The 17,061-nt window shown below is 35.2% G+C and overlaps 9 non-coding genes across 9 annotated transcripts; all 9 read right to left on the bottom strand.

Moving 5' to 3' along the window:
- Window positions 1-1,124: 1,124 nt before the first annotated feature.
- TRNAT-UGU (transfer RNA threonine (anticodon UGU)) lies at window positions 1,125-1,198 on the bottom strand. The gene has a single exon. It is a non-coding gene; the product is annotated as a tRNA-Thr (tRNA).
- A 1,898-nt stretch (window positions 1,199-3,096) lies between these two features.
- Window positions 3,097-3,170, bottom strand: TRNAT-UGU (transfer RNA threonine (anticodon UGU)). Its single transcript has one exon. It is a non-coding gene; the product is annotated as a tRNA-Thr (tRNA).
- A 1,088-nt stretch (window positions 3,171-4,258) lies between these two features.
- Window positions 4,259-4,332, bottom strand: TRNAT-UGU (transfer RNA threonine (anticodon UGU)). Its single transcript has one exon. It is a non-coding gene; the product is annotated as a tRNA-Thr (tRNA).
- Window positions 4,333-6,230: 1,898 nt separating this feature from the next.
- Window positions 6,231-6,304, bottom strand: TRNAT-UGU (transfer RNA threonine (anticodon UGU)). Its single transcript has one exon. It is a non-coding gene; the product is annotated as a tRNA-Thr (tRNA).
- Window positions 6,305-7,401: 1,097 nt separating this feature from the next.
- On the bottom strand, window positions 7,402-7,475 carry TRNAT-UGU (transfer RNA threonine (anticodon UGU)). Its single transcript has one exon. It is a non-coding gene; the product is annotated as a tRNA-Thr (tRNA).
- Window positions 7,476-9,373: 1,898 nt separating this feature from the next.
- Window positions 9,374-9,447, bottom strand: TRNAT-UGU (transfer RNA threonine (anticodon UGU)). Its single transcript has one exon. It is a non-coding gene; the product is annotated as a tRNA-Thr (tRNA).
- A 3,684-nt stretch (window positions 9,448-13,131) lies between these two features.
- On the bottom strand, window positions 13,132-13,205 carry TRNAT-UGU (transfer RNA threonine (anticodon UGU)). The gene has a single exon. It is a non-coding gene; the product is annotated as a tRNA-Thr (tRNA).
- A 1,898-nt stretch (window positions 13,206-15,103) lies between these two features.
- TRNAT-UGU (transfer RNA threonine (anticodon UGU)) lies at window positions 15,104-15,177 on the bottom strand. The gene has a single exon. It is a non-coding gene; the product is annotated as a tRNA-Thr (tRNA).
- A 1,097-nt stretch (window positions 15,178-16,274) lies between these two features.
- On the bottom strand, window positions 16,275-16,348 carry TRNAT-UGU (transfer RNA threonine (anticodon UGU)). The gene has a single exon. It is a non-coding gene; the product is annotated as a tRNA-Thr (tRNA).
- Between the last annotated feature and the right edge of the window lie 713 nt (window positions 16,349-17,061).

Consider the following 17,061-nt stretch of genomic DNA (forward strand, 5'->3'; position numbering starts at 1 on the left):
AGGCGCTTTAACCAACTAAGCCACAGAACCACATGTTCTGTTGGTGAATATTTATTATTCTGCTTTTTCCGAAAACTGCTATGAAAATTTGTAGCATCTAATGTGTAATTCCACTGGTTTTAATTTGTAATGCTTGAGCCCATCCTATATTCTCTAAAGAAAGTTATTTCATCTGATTCCTTTTAGAGCATTTCAAAAGCAAAATTTTTTTTTACTCAAATTCCACTGGTTTTAATTTGTAATGCTTGAAGCCATCCTATATTCTCTAAAGAAACTTATTTCATCTAATTCCTTTTAGAGCATTTCAAAAGCAGAAAGTTTTTTTCTCTCAATTACACTTTATTAGTGCTTTATGAAAGACATGTTTGATGTCAAACAGAAGTGAAAGTCTTCTTTTTCGGCTAACAGCCCCAAACTGACATGAAGAAAGGAAAGCACTGCTGACATTCGAAATCAAGATTTTCTGTTTACTAAACAGGCTCTTTGACCAACTTGTCTACATCACAAAAAGATGTGATATATTGGAAAGACTGCTTAGAGAGTCAGGTGCGGAAAGTGGAGGAATTTCAAAATAAAATCCATTGGTTAAGTTGTCAAGCTTGAAGCAATCTTACTTCCTTTTCAGCATTTAGATGAGATTCTTAATCTCACAATTGCACTATCAGTAGGGCTGGAACAATGGCAAATTTGAGTTTGCACACAGGTAAAACACACCTGCTTTAAGATAGGAAGCTTATTCTTGAGAAGATGTAGCATCTTGGTTAAGTTGGTTAAGTTGTCAAGCTTGAAGCAATCTTACTTCCTTTTCAGCATTTAGATGAGATTCTTAATCTCACAATTGCACTATCAGTAGGGCTGGAACAATGGCAAATTTGAGTTTGCACACAGGTAAAACACACCTGCTTTAAGATAGGAAGCTTATTCTTGAGAAGATGTAGCATCTTGGTTAAGTTGGTTAAGTTGTCAAGCTTGAAGCAATCTTACTTCCTTTTCAGCATTTAGATGAGATTCTTAATCTCACAATTGCACTATCAGTAGGGCTGGAACAATGGCAAATTTGAATTTGCACACAGGTAAAGGACCTGCTTTAAGATAGGAAGCTTATTCTTGAGAAGATGAAAACAAGGTACTGCTGAGAGTTGAACTCAGGCTCTCCTGTTTACAAGACAGGCACTTTAACCAACTAAGCCACAGCACCCCAATTTTCATGTGTGAATATTTATTATTCTGCTTTTTCTGAAAACTGCTATGAAAATTTGTAGCATCTAATGTGTAATTCCACTGGTTTTAATTTGTAATGCTTGAGCCCATCCTATATTCTCTAAAGAAAGTTATTTCATCTGATTCCTTTTAGAGCATTTCAAAAGCAAAATTTTTTTTTTTACTCAAATTCCACTGGTTTTAATTTGTAATGCTTGAAGCCATCCTATACTCTCTAAAGAAACTTATTTCATCTAATTCCTTTTAGAGCATTTCAAAAGCAGAAAGTTTTTTTTCTCTCAATTACACTTTATTAGTGCTTTGGGAAAGACATGTTTGATGTCAAACAAAAGTGAAAGTCCTCTTTTTCGGCTAACAGCCCCAAACTGACATGAAGAAAGGAAAGCACTGCTGACATTCGAAATCAAGATTTTCTGTTTACTAAACAGGCTCTTTGACCAACTTGTCTACATCACAAAAAGATGTGATATATTGGAAAGACTGCTTAGAGAGTCAGGTGCGGAAAGTGGAGGCATTTCAAAATAAAATCCATTGGTTAAGTTGTCAAGCTTGAAGCAATCTTACTTCCTTTTCAGCATTTAGATGAGATTCTTAATCTCACAATTGCACTATCAGTAGGGCTGGAACAATGGCAAATTTGAGTTTGCACACAGGTAAAACACACCTGCTTTAAGATAGGAAGCTTATTCTTGAGAAGACAAAAACAAGTTACTGCTGAGAGTTGAACTCAGGATCTCCTGTTTACAAGACAGGCGCTTTAACCAACTAAGCCACAGAACCACATGTTATGTTGGTGAATATTTATTATTCTGCTTTTTCCGAAAACTGCTATGAAAATTTGTAGCATCTAATGTGTAATTCCACTGGTTTTAATTTGTAATGCTTGAGCCCATCCTATATTCTCTAAAGAAAGTTATTTCATCTGATTCCTTTTAGAGCATTTCAAAAGCAAAATTTTTTTTTTACTCAAATTCCACTGGTTTTAATTTGTAATGCTTGAAGCCATCCTATATTCTCTAAAGAAACTTATTTCATCTAATTCCTTTTAGAGCATTTCAAAAGCAGAAAGTTTTTTTCTCTCAATTACACTTTATTAGTGCTTTGGGAAAGACATGTTTGATGTCAAACAGAAGTGAAAGTCTTCTTTTTCGGCTAACAGCCCCAAACTGACATGAAGAAAGGAAAGCACTGCTGACATTCGAAATCAAGATTTTCTGTTTACTAAACAGGCTCTTTGACCAACTTGTCTACATCACAAAAAGATGTGATATATTGGAAAGACTGCTTAGAGAGTCAGGTGCGGAAAGTGGAGGAATTTCAAAATAAAATCCATTGGTTAAGTTGTCAAGCTTGAAGCAATCTTACTTCCTTTTCAGCATTTAGATGAGATTCTTAATCTCACAATTGCACTATCAGTAGGGCTGGAACAATGGCAAATTTGAGTTTGCACACAGGTAAAACACACCTGCTTTAAGATAGAAAGCTTATTCTTGAGAAGATGTAGCATCTTGGTTAAGTTGGTTAAGTTGTCAAGCTTGAAGCAATCTTACTTCCTTTTCAGCATTTAGATGAGATTCTTAATCTCACAATTGCACTATCAGTAGGGCTGGAACAATGGCAAATTTGAGTTTGCACACAGGTAAAACACACCTGCTTTAAGATAGGAAGCTTATTCTTGAGAAGATGTAGCATCTTGGTTAAGTTGGTTAAGTTGTCAAGCTTGAAGCAATCTTACTTCCTTTTCAGCATTTAGATGAGATTCTTAATCTCACAATTGCACTATCAGTAGGGCTGGAACAATGGCAAATTTGAATTTGCACACAGGTAAAAGACCTGCTTTAAGATAGGAAGCTTATTCTTGAGAAAATGAAAACAAGGTACTGCTGAGAGTTGAACTCAGGCTCTCCTGTTTACAAGACAGGCACTTTAACCAACTAAGCCACAGCACCCCAATTTTCATGTGTGAATATTTATTATTCTGAAAACTGCTATGAAAATTTGTAGCATCTAATGTGTAATTCCACTGGTTTTAATTTGTAATGCTTGAGCCCATCCTATATTCTCTAAAGAAAGTTATTTCATCTGATTCCTTTTAGAGCATTTCAAAAGCAAAATTTTTTTTTTTACTCAAATTCCACTGGTTTTAATTTGTAATGCTTGAAGCCATCCTATATTCTCTAAAGAAACTTATTTCATCTAATTCCTTTTAGAGCATTTCAAAAGCAGAAAGTTTTTTTTCTCTCAATTACACTTTATTAGTGCTTTGGGAAAGACATGTTTGATGTCAAACAAAAGTGAAAGTCCTCTTTTTCGGCTAACAGCCCCAAACTGACATGAAGAAAGGAAAGCACTGCTGACATTCGAAATCAAGATTTTCTGTTTACTAAACAGGCTCTTTGACCAACTTGTCTACATCACAAAAAGATGTGATATATTGGAAAGACTGCTTAGAGAGTCAGGTGCGGAAAGTGGAGGCATTTCAAAATAAAATCCATTGGTTAAGTTGTCAAGCTTGAAGCAATCTTACTTCCTTTACAGCATTTAGATGAGATTCTTAATCTCACAATTGCACTATCAGTAGGGCTGGAACAATGGCAAATTTGAGTTTGCACACAGGTAAAACACACCTGCTTTAAGATAGAAAGCTTATTCTTGAGAAGATGTAGCATCTTGGTTAAGTTGGTTAAGTTGTCAAGCTTGAAGCAATCTTACTTCCTTTTCAGCATTTAGATGAGATTCTTAATCTCACAATTGCACTATCAGTAGGGCTGGAACAATGGCAAATTTGAGTTTGCACACAGGTAAAACACACCTGCTTTAAGATAGGAAGCTTATTCTTGAGAAGATGTAGCATCTTGGTTAAGTTGGTTAAGTTGTCAAGCTTGAAGCAATCTTACTTCCTTTTCAGCATTTAGATGAGATTCTTAATCTCACAATTGCACTATCAGTAGGGCTGGAACAATGGCAAATTTGAATTTGCACACAGGTAAAAGACCTGCTTTAAGATAGGAAGCTTATTCTTGAGAAGATGAAAACAAGGTACTGCTGAGAGTTGAACTCAGGCTCTCCTGTTTACAAGACAGGCACTTTAACCAACTAAGCCACAGCACCCCAATTTTCATGTGTGAATATTTATTATTCTGCTTTTTCTGAAAACTGCTATGAAAATTTGTAGCATCTAATGTGTAATTCCACTGGTTTTAATTTGTAATGCTTGAGCCCATCCTATATTCTCTAAAGAAAGTTGTTTCATCTGATTCCTTTTAGAGCATTTCAAAAGCAAAATTTTTTTTTTTACTCAAATTCCACTGGTTTTAATTTGTAATGCTTGAAGCCATCCTATATTCTCTAAAGAAACTTATTTCATCTAATTCCTTTTAGAGCATTTCAAAAGCAGAAAGTTTTTTTTCTCTCAATTACACTTTATTAGTGCTTTGGGAAAGACATGTTTGATGTCAAACAAAAGTGAAAGTCCTCTTTTTCGGCTAACAGCCCCAAACTGACATGAAGAAAGGAAAGCACTGCTGACATTCGAAATCAAGATTTTCTGTTTACTAAACAGGCTCTTTGACCAACTTGTCTACATCACAAAAAGATGTGATATATTGGAAAGACTGCTTAGAGAGTCAGGTGCGGAAAGTGGAGGCATTTCAAAATAAAATCCATTGGTTAAGTTGTCAAGCTTGAAGCAATCTTACTTCCTTTTCAGCATTTAGATGAGATTCTTAATCTCACAATTGCACTATCAGTAGGGCTGGAACAATGGCAAATTTGAGTTTGCACACAGGTAAAACACACCTGCTTTAAGATAGGAAGCTTATTCTTGAGAAGACAAAAACAAGTTACTGCTGAGAGTTGAACTCAGGATCTCCTGTTTACAAGACAGGCGCTTTAACCAACTAAGCCACAGAACCACATGTTCTGTTGGTGAATATTTATTATTCTGCTTTTTCCGAAAACTGCTATGAAAATTTGTAGCATCTAATGTGTAATTCCACTGGTTTTAATTTGTAATGCTTGAGCCCATCCTATATTCTCTAAAGAAAGTTATTTCATCTGATTCCTTTTAGAGCATTTCAAAAGCAAAATTTTTTTTTTACTCAAATTCCACTGGTTTTAATTTGTAATGCTTGAAGCCATCCTATATTCTCTAAAGAAACTTATTTCATCTAATTCCTTTTAGAGCATTTCAAAAGCAGAAAGTTTTTTTCTCTCAATTACACTTTATTAGTGCTTTGGGAAAGACATGTTTGATGTCAAACAGAAGTGAAAGTCTTCTTTTTCGGCTAACAGCCCCAAACTGACATGAAGAAAGGAAAGCACTGCTGACATTCGAAATCAAGATTTTCTGTTTACTAAACAGGCTCTTTGACCAACTTGTCTACATCACAAAAAGATGTGATATATTGGAAAGACTGCTTAGAGAGTCAGGTGCGGAAAGTGGAGGAATTTCAAAATAAAATCCATTGGTTAAGTTGTCAAGCTTGAAGCAATCTTACTTCCTTTTCAGCATTTAGATGAGATTCTTAATCTCACAATTGCACTATCAGTAGGGCTGGAACAATGGCAAATTTGAGTTTGCACACAGGTAAAACACACCTGCTTTAAGATAGAAAGCTTATTCTTGAGAAGATGTAGCATCTTGGTTAAGTTGGTTAAGTTGTCAAGCTTGAAGCAATCTTACTTCCTTTTCAGCATTTAGATGAGATTCTTAATCTCACAATTGCACTATCAGTAGGGCTGGAACAATGGCAAATTTGAGTTTGCACACAGGTAAAACACACCTGCTTTAAGATAGGAAGTTTATTCTTGAGAAGATGTAGCATCTTGGTTAAGTTGGTTAAGTTGTCAAGCTTGAAGCAATCTTACTTCCTTTTCAGCATTTAGATGAGATTCTTAATCTCACAATTGCACTATCAGTAGGGCTGGAACAATGGCAAATTTGAATTTGCACACAGGTAAAAGACCTGCTTTAAGATAGGAAGCTTATTCTTGAGAAGATGAAAACAAGGTACTGCTGAGAGTTGAACTCAGGCTCTCCTGTTTACAAGACAGGCACTTTAACCAACTAAGCCACAGCACCCCAATTTTCATGTGTGAATATTTATTATTCTGCTTTTTCTGAAAACTGCTATGAAAATTTGTAGCATCTAATGTGTAATTCCACTGGTTTTAATTTGTAATGCTTGAGCCCATCCTATATTCTCTAAAGAAAGTTATTTCATCTGATTCCTTTTAGAGCATTTCAAAAGCAAAATTTTTTTTTTTACTCAAATTCCACTGGTTTTAATTTGTAATGCTTGAAGCCATCCTATATTCTCTAAAGAAACTTATTTCATCTAATTCCTTTTAGAGCATTTCAAAAGCAGAAAGTTTTTTTTCTCTCAATTACACTTTATTAGTGCTTTGGGAAAGACATGTTTGATGTCAAACAAAAGTGAAAGTCTTCTTTTTCGGCTAACAGCCCCAAACTGACATGAAGAAAGGAAAGCACTGCTGACATTCGAAATCAAGATTTTCTGTTTACTAAACAGGCTCTTTGACCAACTTGTCTACATCACAAAAAGATGTGATATATTGGAAAGACTGCTTAGAGAGTCAGGTGCGGAAAGTGGAGGAATTTCAAAATAAAATCCATTGGTTAAGTTGTCAAGCTTGAAGCAATCTTACTTCCTTTTCAGCATTTAGATGAGATTCTTAATCTCACAATTGCACTATCAGTAGGGCTGGAACAATGGCAAATTTGAGTTTGCACACAGGTAAAACACACCTGCTTTAAGATAGAAAGCTTATTCTTGAGAAGATGTAGCATCTTGGTTAAGTTGGTTAAGTTGTCAAGCTTGAAGCAATCTTACTTCCTTTTCAGCATTTAGATGAGATTCTTAATCTCACAATTGCACTATCAGTAGGGCTGGAACAATGGCAAATTTGAGTTTGCACACAGGTAAAACACACCTGCTTTAAGATAGGAAGCTTATTCTTGAGAAGATGTAGCATCTTGGTTAAGTTGGTTAAGTTGTCAAGCTTGAAGCAATCTTACTTCCTTTTCAGCATTTAGATGAGATTCTTAATCTCACAATTGCACTATCAGTAGGGCTGGAACAATGGCAAATTTGAATTTGCACACAGGTAAAAGACATGCTTTAAGATAGGAAGCTTATTCTTGAGAAGATAAAAACAAGGTACTGCTGAGAGTTGAACTCAGGTTCTCCTGTTTACAAGACAGGCACTTTAACCAACTAAGCCACAGCACCCCAATTTTCATGTGTGAATATTTATTATTCTGCTTTTTCTGAAAACTGCTATGAAAATTTGTAGCATCTAATGTGTAATTCCACTGGTTTTAATTTGTAATGCTTGAGCCCATCCTATATTCTCTAAAGAAAGTTATTTCATCTGATTCCTTTTAGAGCATTTCAAAAGCAAAATTTTTTTTTTTACTCAAATTCCACTGGTTTTAATTTGTAATGCTTGAAGCCATCCTATATTCTCTAAAGAAACTTATTTCATCTAATTCCTTTTAGAGCATTTCAAAAGCAGAAAGTTTTTTGTCTCTCAATTACACTTTATTAGTGCTTTGGGAAAGACATGTTTGATGTCAAACAAAAGTGAAAGTCCTCTTTTTCGGCTAACAGCCCCAAACTGACATGAAGAAAGGAAAGCACTGCTGACATTCGAAATCAAGATTTTCTGTTTACTAAACAGGCTCTTTGACCAACTTGTCTACATCACAAAAAGATGTGATATATTGGAAAGACTGCTTAGAGAGTCAGGTGCGGAAAGTGGAGGCATTTCAAAATAAAATCCATTGGTTAAGTTGTCAAGCTTGAAGCAATCTTACTTCCTTTTCAGCATTTAGATGAGATTCTTAATCTCACAATTGCACTATCAGTAGGGCTGGAACAATGGCAAATTTGAGTTTGCACACAGGTAAAACACACCTGCTTTAAGATAGGAAGCTTATTCTTGAGAAGACAAAAACAAGTTACTGCTGAGAGTTGAACTCAGGATCTCCTGTTTACAAGACAGGCGCTTTAACCAACTAAGCCACAGAACCACATGTTCTGTTGGTGAATATTTATTATTCTGCTTTTTCCGAAAACTGCTATGAAAATTTGTAGCATCTAATGTGTAATTCCACTGGTTTTAATTTGTAATGCTTGAGCCCATCCTATATTCTCTAAAGAAAGTTATTTCATCTGATTCCTTTTAGAGCATTTCAAAAGCAAAATTTTTTTTTTACTCAAATTCCACTGGTTTTAATTTGTAATGCTTGAAGCCATCCTATATTCTCTAAAGAAACTTATTTCATCTAATTCCTTTTAGAGCATTTCAAAAGCAGAAAGTTTTTTTCTCTCAATTACACTTTATTAGTGCTTTGGGAAAGACATGTTTGATGTCAAACAGAAGTGAAAGCCTTCTTTTTCGGCTAACAGCCCCAAACTGACATGAAGAAAGGAAAGCACTGCTGACATTCGAAATCAAGATTTTCTGTTTACTAAACAGGCTCTTTGACCAACTTGTCTACATCACAAAAAGATGTGATATATTGGAAAGACTGCTTAGAGAGTCAGGTGCGGAAAGTGGAGGAATTTCAAAATAAAATCCATTGGTTAAGTTGTCAAGCTTGAAGCAATCTTACTTCCTTTTCAGCATTTAGATGAGATTCTTAATCTCACAATTGCACTATCAGTAGGGCTGGAACAATGGCAAATTTGAGTTTGCACACAGGTAAAACACACCTGCTTTAAGATAGAAAGCTTATTCTTGAGAAGATGTAGCATCTTGGTTAAGTTGGTTAAGTTGTCAAGCTTGAAGCAATCTTACTTCCTTTTCAGCATTTAGATGAGATTCTTAATCTCACAATTGCACTATCAGTAGGGCTGGAACAATGGCAAATTTGAGTTTGCACACAGGTAAAACACACCTGCTTTAAGATAGGAAGCTTATTCTTGAGAAGATGTAGCATCTTGGTTAAGTTGGTTAAGTTGTCAAGCTTGAAGCAATCTTACTTCCTTTCCAGCATTTAGATGAGATTCTTAATCTCACAATTGCACTATCAGTAGGGCTGGAACAATGGCAAATTTGAATTTGCACACAGGTAAAAGACCTGCTTTAAGATAGGAAGCTTATTCTTGAGAAGATGAAAACAAGGTACTGCTGAGAGTTGAACTCAGGCTCTCCTGTTTACAAGACAGGCACTTTAACCAACTAAGCCACAGCACCCCAATTTTCATGTGTGAATATTTATTATTCTGCTTTTTCTGAAAACTGCTATGAAAATATGTAGCATCTAATGTGTAATTCCACTGGTTTTAATTTGTAATGCTTGAGCCCATCCTATATTCTCTAAAGAAAGTTATTTCATCTGATTCCTTTTAGAGCATTTCAAAAGCAAAATTTTTTTTTTACTCAAATTCCACTGGTTTTAATTTGTAATGCTTGAAGCCATCCTATATTCTCTAAAGAAACTTATTTCATCTAATTCCTTTTAGAGCATTTCAAAAGCAGAAAGTTTTTTTTCTCTCAATTACACTTTATTAGTGCTTTGGGAAAGACATGTTTGATGTCAAACAAAAGTGAAAGTCCTCTTTTTCGGCTAACAGCCCCAAACTGACATGAAGAAAGGAAAGCACTGCTGACATTCGAAATCAAGATTTTCTGTTTACTAAACAGGCTCTTTGACCAACTTGTCTACATCACAAAAAGATGTGATATATTGGAAAGACTGCTTAGAGAGTCAGGTGCGGAAAGTGGAGGCATTTCAAAATAAAATCCATTGGTTAAGTTGTCAAGCTTGAAGCAATCTTACTTCCTTTTCAGCATTTAGATGAGATTCTTAATCTCACAATTGCACTATCAGTAGGGCTGGAACAATGGCAAATTTGAGTTTGCACACAGGTAAAACACACCTGCTTTAAGATAGGAAGCTTATTCTTGAGAAGACAAAAACAAGTTACTGCTGAGAGTTGAACTCAGGATCTCCTGTTTACAAGACAGGCGCTTTAACCAACTAAGCCACAGAACCACATGTTCTGTTGGTGAATATTTATTATTCTGCTTTTTCCGAAAACTGCTATGAAAATTTGTAGCATCTAATGTGTAATTCCACTGGTTTTAATTTGTAATGCTTGAGCCCATCCTATATTCTCTAAAGAAAGTTATTTCATCTGATTCCTTTTAGAGCATTTCAAAAGCAAAAATTTTTTTTTTCTCAAATTCCACTGGTTTTAATTTGTAATGCTTGAAGCCATCCTATATTCTCTAAAGAAACTTATTTCATCTAATTCCTTTTAGAGCATTTCAAAAGCAGAAAGTTTTTTTCTCTCAATTACACTTTATTAGTGCTTTGGGAAAGACATGTTTGATGTCAAACAGAAGTGAAAGTCTTCTTTTTCGGCTAACAGCCCCAAACTGACATGAAGAAAGGAAAGCACTGCTGACATTCGAAATCAAGATTTTCTGTTTACTAAACAGGCTCTTTGACCAACTTGTCTACATCACAAAAAGATGTGATATATTGGAAAGACTGCTTAGAGAGTCAGGTGCGGAAAGTGGAGGAATTTCAAAATAAAATCCATTGGTTAAGTTGTCAAGCTTGAAGCAATCTTACTTCCTTTTCAGCATTTAGATGAGATTCTTAATCTCACAATTGCACTATCAGTAGGGCTGGAACAATGGCAAATTTGAGTTTGCACACAGGTAAAACACACCTGCTTTAAGATAGAAAGCTTATTCTTGAGAAGATGTAGCATCTTGGTTAAGTTGGTTAAGTTGTCAAGCTTGAAGCAATCTTACTTCCTTTTCAGCATTTAGATGAGATTCTTAATCTCACAATTGCACTATCAGTAGGGCTGGAACAATGGCAAATTTGAATTTGCACACAGGTAAAAGACCTGCTTTAAGATAGGAAGCTTATTCTTGAGAAGATGAAAACAAGGTACTGCTGAGAGTTGAACTCAGGCTCTCCTGTTTACAAGACAGGCACTTTAAACAACTAAGCCACAGCACCCCAATTTTCATGTGTGAATATTTATTATTCTGCTTTTTCTGAAAACTGCTATGAAAATTTGTAGCATCTAATGTGTAATTCCACTGGTTTTAATTTGTAATGCTTGAGCCCATCCTATATTCTCTAAAGAAAGTTATTTCATCTGATTCCTTTTAGAGCATTTCAAAAGCAAAATTTTTTTTTTTACTCAAATTCCACTGGTTTTAATTTGTAATGCTTGAAGCCATCCTATATTCTCTAAAGAAACTTATTTCATCTAATTCCTTTTAGAGCATTTCAAAAGCAGAAAGTTTTTTTTCTCTCAATTACACTTTATTAGTGCTTTGGGAAAGACATGTTTGATGTCAAACAAAAGTGAAAGTCCTCTTTTTCGGCTAACAGCCCCAAACTGACATGAAGAAAGGAAAGCACTGCTGACATTCGAAATCAAGATTTTCTGTTTACTAAACAGGCTCTTTGACCAACTTGTCTACATCACAAAAAGATGTGATATATTGGAAAGACTGCTTAGAGAGTCAGGTGCGGAAAGTGGAGGCATTTCAAAATAAAATCCATTGGTTAAGTTGTCAAGCTTGAAGCAATCTTACTTCCTTTTCAGCATTTAGATGAGATTCTTAATCTCACAATTGCACTATCAGTAGGGCTGGAACAATGGCAAATTTGAGTTTGCACACAGGTAAAACACACCTGCTTTCAGATAGGAAGCTTATTCTTGAGAAGACAAAAACAAGTTACTGCTGAGAGTTGAACTCAGGATCTCCTGTTTACAAGACAGGCGCTTTAACCAACTAAGCCACAGAACCACATGTTCTGTTGGTGAATATTTATTATTCTGCTTTTTCCTAAAACTGCTATGAAAATTTGTAGCATCTAATGTGTAATTCCACTGGTTTTAATTTGTAATGCTTGAGCCCATCCTATATTCTCTAAAGAAAGTTATTTCATCTGATTCCTTTTAGAGCATTTCAAAAGCAAAATTTTTTTTTTACTCAAATTCCACTGGTTTTAATTTGTAATGCTTGAAGCCATCCTATATTCTCTAAAGAAACTTATTTCATCTAATTCCTTTTAGAGCATTTCAAAAGCAGAAAGTTTTTTTCTCTCAATTACACTTTATTAGTGCTTTGGGAAAGACATGTTTGATGTCAAACAGAAGTGAAAGTCTTCTTTTTCGGCTAACAGCCCCAAACTGACATGAAGAAAGGAAAGCACTGCTGACATTCGAAATCAAGATTTTCTGTTTACTAAACAGGCTCTTTGACCAACTTGTCTACATCACAAAAAGATGTGATATATTGGAAAGACTGCTTAGAGAGTCAGGTGCGGAAAGTGGAGGAATTTCAAAATAAAATCCATTGGTTAAGTTGTCAAGCTTGAAGCAATCTTACTTCCTTTTCAGCATTTAGATGAGATTCTTAATCTCACAATTGCACTATCAGTAGGGCTGGAACAATGGCAAATTTGAGTTTGCACACAGGTAAAACACACCTGCTTTAAGATAGAAAGCTTATTCTTGAGAAGATGTAGCATCTTGGTTAAGTTGGTTAAGTTGTCAAGCTTGAAGCAATCTTACTTCCTTTTCAGCATTTAGATGAGATTCTTAATCTCACAATTGCACTATCAGTAGGGCTGGAACAATGGCAAATTTGAGTTTGCACACAGGTAAAACACACCTGCTTTAAGATAGGAAGCTTATTCTTGAGAAGATGTAGCATCTTGGTTAAGTTGGTTAAGTTGTCAAGCTTGAAGCAATCTTACTTCCTTTTCAGCATTTAGATGAGATTCTTAATCTCACAATTGCACTATCAGTAGGGCTGGAACAATGGCAAATTTGAATTTGCACACAGGTAAAAGACCTGCTTTAAGATAGGAAGCTTATTCTTGAGAAGATGAAAACAAGGTACTGCTGAGAGTTGAACTCAGGCTCTCCTGTTTACAAGACAGGCACTTTAACCAACTAAGCCACAGCACCCCAATTTTCATGTGTGAATATTTATTATTCTGCTTTTTCTGAAAACTGCTATGAAAATTTGTAGCATCTAATGTGTAATTCCACTGGTTTTAATTTGTAATGCTTGAGCCCATCCTATATTCTCTAAAGAAAGTTGTTTCATCTGATTCCTTTTAGAGCATTTCAAAAGCAAAATTTTTTTTTTTACTCAAATTCCACTGGTTTTAATTTGTAATGCTTGAAGCCATCCTATATTCTCTAAAGAAACTTATTTCATCTAATTCCTTTTAGAGCATTTCAAAAGCAGAAAGTTTTTTTTCTCTCAATTACACTTTATTAGTGCTTTGGGAAAGACATGTTTGATGTCAAACAAAAGTGAAAGTCCTCTTTTTCGGCTAACAGCCCCAAACTGACATGAAGAAAGGAAAGCACTGCTGACATTCGAAATCAAGATTTTCTGTTTACTAAACAGGCTCTTTGACCAACTTGTCTACATCACAAAAAGATGTGATATATTGGAAAGACTGCTTAGAGAGTCAGGTGCGGAAAGTGGAGGCATTTCAAAATAAAATCCATTGGTTAAGTTGTCAAGCTTGAAGCAATCTTACTTCCTTTTCAGCATTTAGATGAGATTCTTAATCTCACAATTGCACTATCAGTAGGGCTGGAACAATGGCAAATTTGAGTTTGCACACAGGTAAAACACACCTGCTTTAAGATAGGAAGCTTATTCTTGAGAAGACAAAAACAAGTTACTGCTGAGAGTTGAACTCAGGATCTCCTGTTTACAAGACAGGCGCTTTAACCAACTAAGCCACAGAACCACATGTTCTGTTGGTGAATATTTATTATTCTGCTTTTTCCGAAAACTGCTATGAAAATTTGTAGCATCTAATGTGTAATTCCACTGGTTTTAATTTGTAATGCTTGAGCCCATCCTATATTCTCTAAAGAAAGTTATTTCATCTGATTCCTTTTAGAGCATTTCAAAAGCAAAATTTTTTTTTTACTCAAATTCCACTGGTTTTAATTTGTAATGCTTGAAGCCATCCTATATTCTCTAAAGAAACTTATTTCATCTAATTCCTTTTAGAGCATTTCAAAAGCAGAAAGTTTTTTTCTCTCAATTACACTTTATTAGTGCTTTGGGAAAGACATGTTTGATGTCAAACAGAAGTGAAAGTCTTCTTTTTCGGCTAACAGCCCCAAACTGACATGAAGAAAGGAAAGCACTGCTGACATTCGAAATCAAGATTTTCTGTTTACTAAACAGGCTCTTTGACCAACTTGTCTACATCACAAAAAGATGTGATATATTGGAAAGACTGCTTAGAGAGTCAGGTGCGGAAAGTGGAGGAATTTCAAAATAAAATCCATTGGTTAAGTTGTCAAGCTTGAAGCAATCTTACTTCCTTTTCAGCATTTAGATGAGATTCTTAATCTCACAATTGCACTATCAGTAGGGCTGGAACAATGGCAAATTTGAGTTTGCACACAGGTAAAACACACCTGCTTTAAGATAGAAAGCTTATTCTTGAGAAGATGTAGCATCTTGGTTAAGTTGGTTAAGTTGTCAAGCTTGAAGCAATCTTACTTCCTTTTCAGCATTTAGATGAGATTCTTAATCTCACAATTGCACTATCAGTAGGGCTGGAACAATGGCAAATTTGAGTTTGCACACAGGTAAAACACACCTGCTTTAAGATAGGAAGTTTATTCTTGAGAAGATGTAGCATCTTGGTTAAGTTGGTTAAGTTGTCAAGCTTGAAGCAATCTTACTTCCTTTTCAGCATTTAGATGAGATTCTTAATCTCACAATTGCACTATCAGTAGGGCTGGAACAATGGCAAATTTGAATTTGCACACAGGTAAAAGACCTGCTTTAAGATAGGAAGCTTATTCTTGAGAAGATGAAAACAAGGTACTGCTGAGAGTTGAACTCAGGCTCTCCTGTTTACAAGACAGGCACTTTAACCAACTAAGCCACAGCACCCCAATTTTCATGTGTGAATATTTATTATTCTGCTTTTTCTGAAAACTGCTATGAAAATTTGTAGCATCTAATGTGTAATTCCACTGGTTTTAATTTGTAATGCTTGAGCCCATCCTATATTCTCTAAAGAAAGTTATTTCATCTGATTCCTTTTAGAGCATTTCAAAAGCAAAATTTTTTTTTTTACTCAAATTCCACTGGTTTTAATTTGTAATGCTTGAAGCCATCCTATATTCTCTAAAGAAACTTATTTCATCTAATTCCTTTTAGAGCATTTCAAAAGCAGAAAGTTTTTTTTCTCTCAATTACACTTTATTAGTGCTTTGGGAAAGACATGTTTGATGTCAAACAAAAGTGAAAGTCTTCTTTTTCGGCTAACAGCCCCAAACTGACATGAAGAAAGGAAAGCACTGCTGACATTCGAAATCAAGATTTTCTGTTTACTAAACAGGCTCTTTGACCAACTTGTCTACATCACAAAAAGATGTGATATATTGGAAAGACTGCTTAGAGAGTCAGGTGCGGAAAGTGGAGGAATTTCAAAATAAAATCCATTGGTTAAGTTGTCAAGCTTGAAGCAATCTTACTTCCTTTTCAGCATTTAGATGAGATTCTTAATCTCACAATTGCACTATCAGTAGGGCTGGAACAATGGCAAATTTGAGTTTGCACACAGGTAAAACACACCTGCTTTAAGATAGAAAGCTTATTCTTGAGAAGATGTAGCATCTTGGTTAAGTTGGTTAAGTTGTCAAGTTTGAAGCAATCTTACTTCCTTTTCAGCATTTAGATGAGATTCTTAATCTCACAATTGCACTATCAGTAGGGCTGGAACAATGGCAAATTTGAGTTTGCACACAGGTAAAACACACCTGCTTTAAGATAGGAAGCTTATTCTTGAGAAGATGTAGCATCTTGGTTAAGTTGGTTAAGTTGTCAAGCTTGAAGCAATCTTACTTCCTTTTCAGCATTTAGATGAGATTCTTAATCTCACAATTGCACTATCAGTAGGGCTGGAACAATGGCAAATTTGAATTTGCACACAGGTAAAAGACCTGCTTTAAGATAGGAAGCTTATTCTTGAGAAGATAAAAACAAGGTACTGCTGAGAGTTGAACTCAGGTTCTCCTGTTTACAAGACAGGCACTTTAACCAACTAAGCCACAGCACCCCAATTTTCATGTGTGAATATTTATTATTCTGCTTTTTCTGAAAACTGCTATGAAAATTTGTAGCATCTAATGTGTAATTCCACTGGTTTTAATTTGTAATGCTTGAGCCCATCCTATATTCTCTAAAGAAAGTTATTTCATCTGATTCCTTTTAGAGCATTTCAAAAGCAAAATTTTTTTTTTTACTCAAATTCCACTGGTTTTAATTTGTAATGCTTGAAGCCATCCTATATTCTCTAAAGAAACTTATTTCATCTAATTCCTTTTAGAGCATTTCAAAAGCAGAAAGTTTTTTGTCTCTCAATTACACTTTATTAGTGCTTTGGGAAAGACATGTTTGATGTCAAACAAAAGTGAAAGTCCTCTTTTTCGGCTAACAGCCCCAAACTGACATGAAGAAAGGAAAGCACTGCTGACATTCGAAATCAAGATTTTCTGTTTACTAAACAGGCTCTTTGACCAACTTGTCTACATCACAAAAAGATGTGATATATTGGAAAGACTGCTTAGAGAGTCAGGTGCGGAAAGTGGAGGCATTTCAAAATAAAATCCATTGGTTAAGTTGTCAAGCTTGAAGCAATCTTACTTCCTTTTCAGCATTTAGATGAGATTCTTAATCTCACAATTGCACTATCAGTAGGGCTGGAACAATGGCAAATTTGAGTTTGCACACAGGTAAAACACACCTGCTTTAAGATAGGAAGCTTATTCT

The sequence above is a fragment of the Dendrobates tinctorius genome, unplaced genomic scaffold, assembly GCF_039654945.1.
Source record: "Dendrobates tinctorius isolate UK_male_01 unplaced genomic scaffold, ASM3965494v1 ptg000254l, whole genome shotgun sequence".
NCBI lineage: Eukaryota > Metazoa > Chordata > Amphibia > Anura > Dendrobatidae > Dendrobates > Dendrobates tinctorius.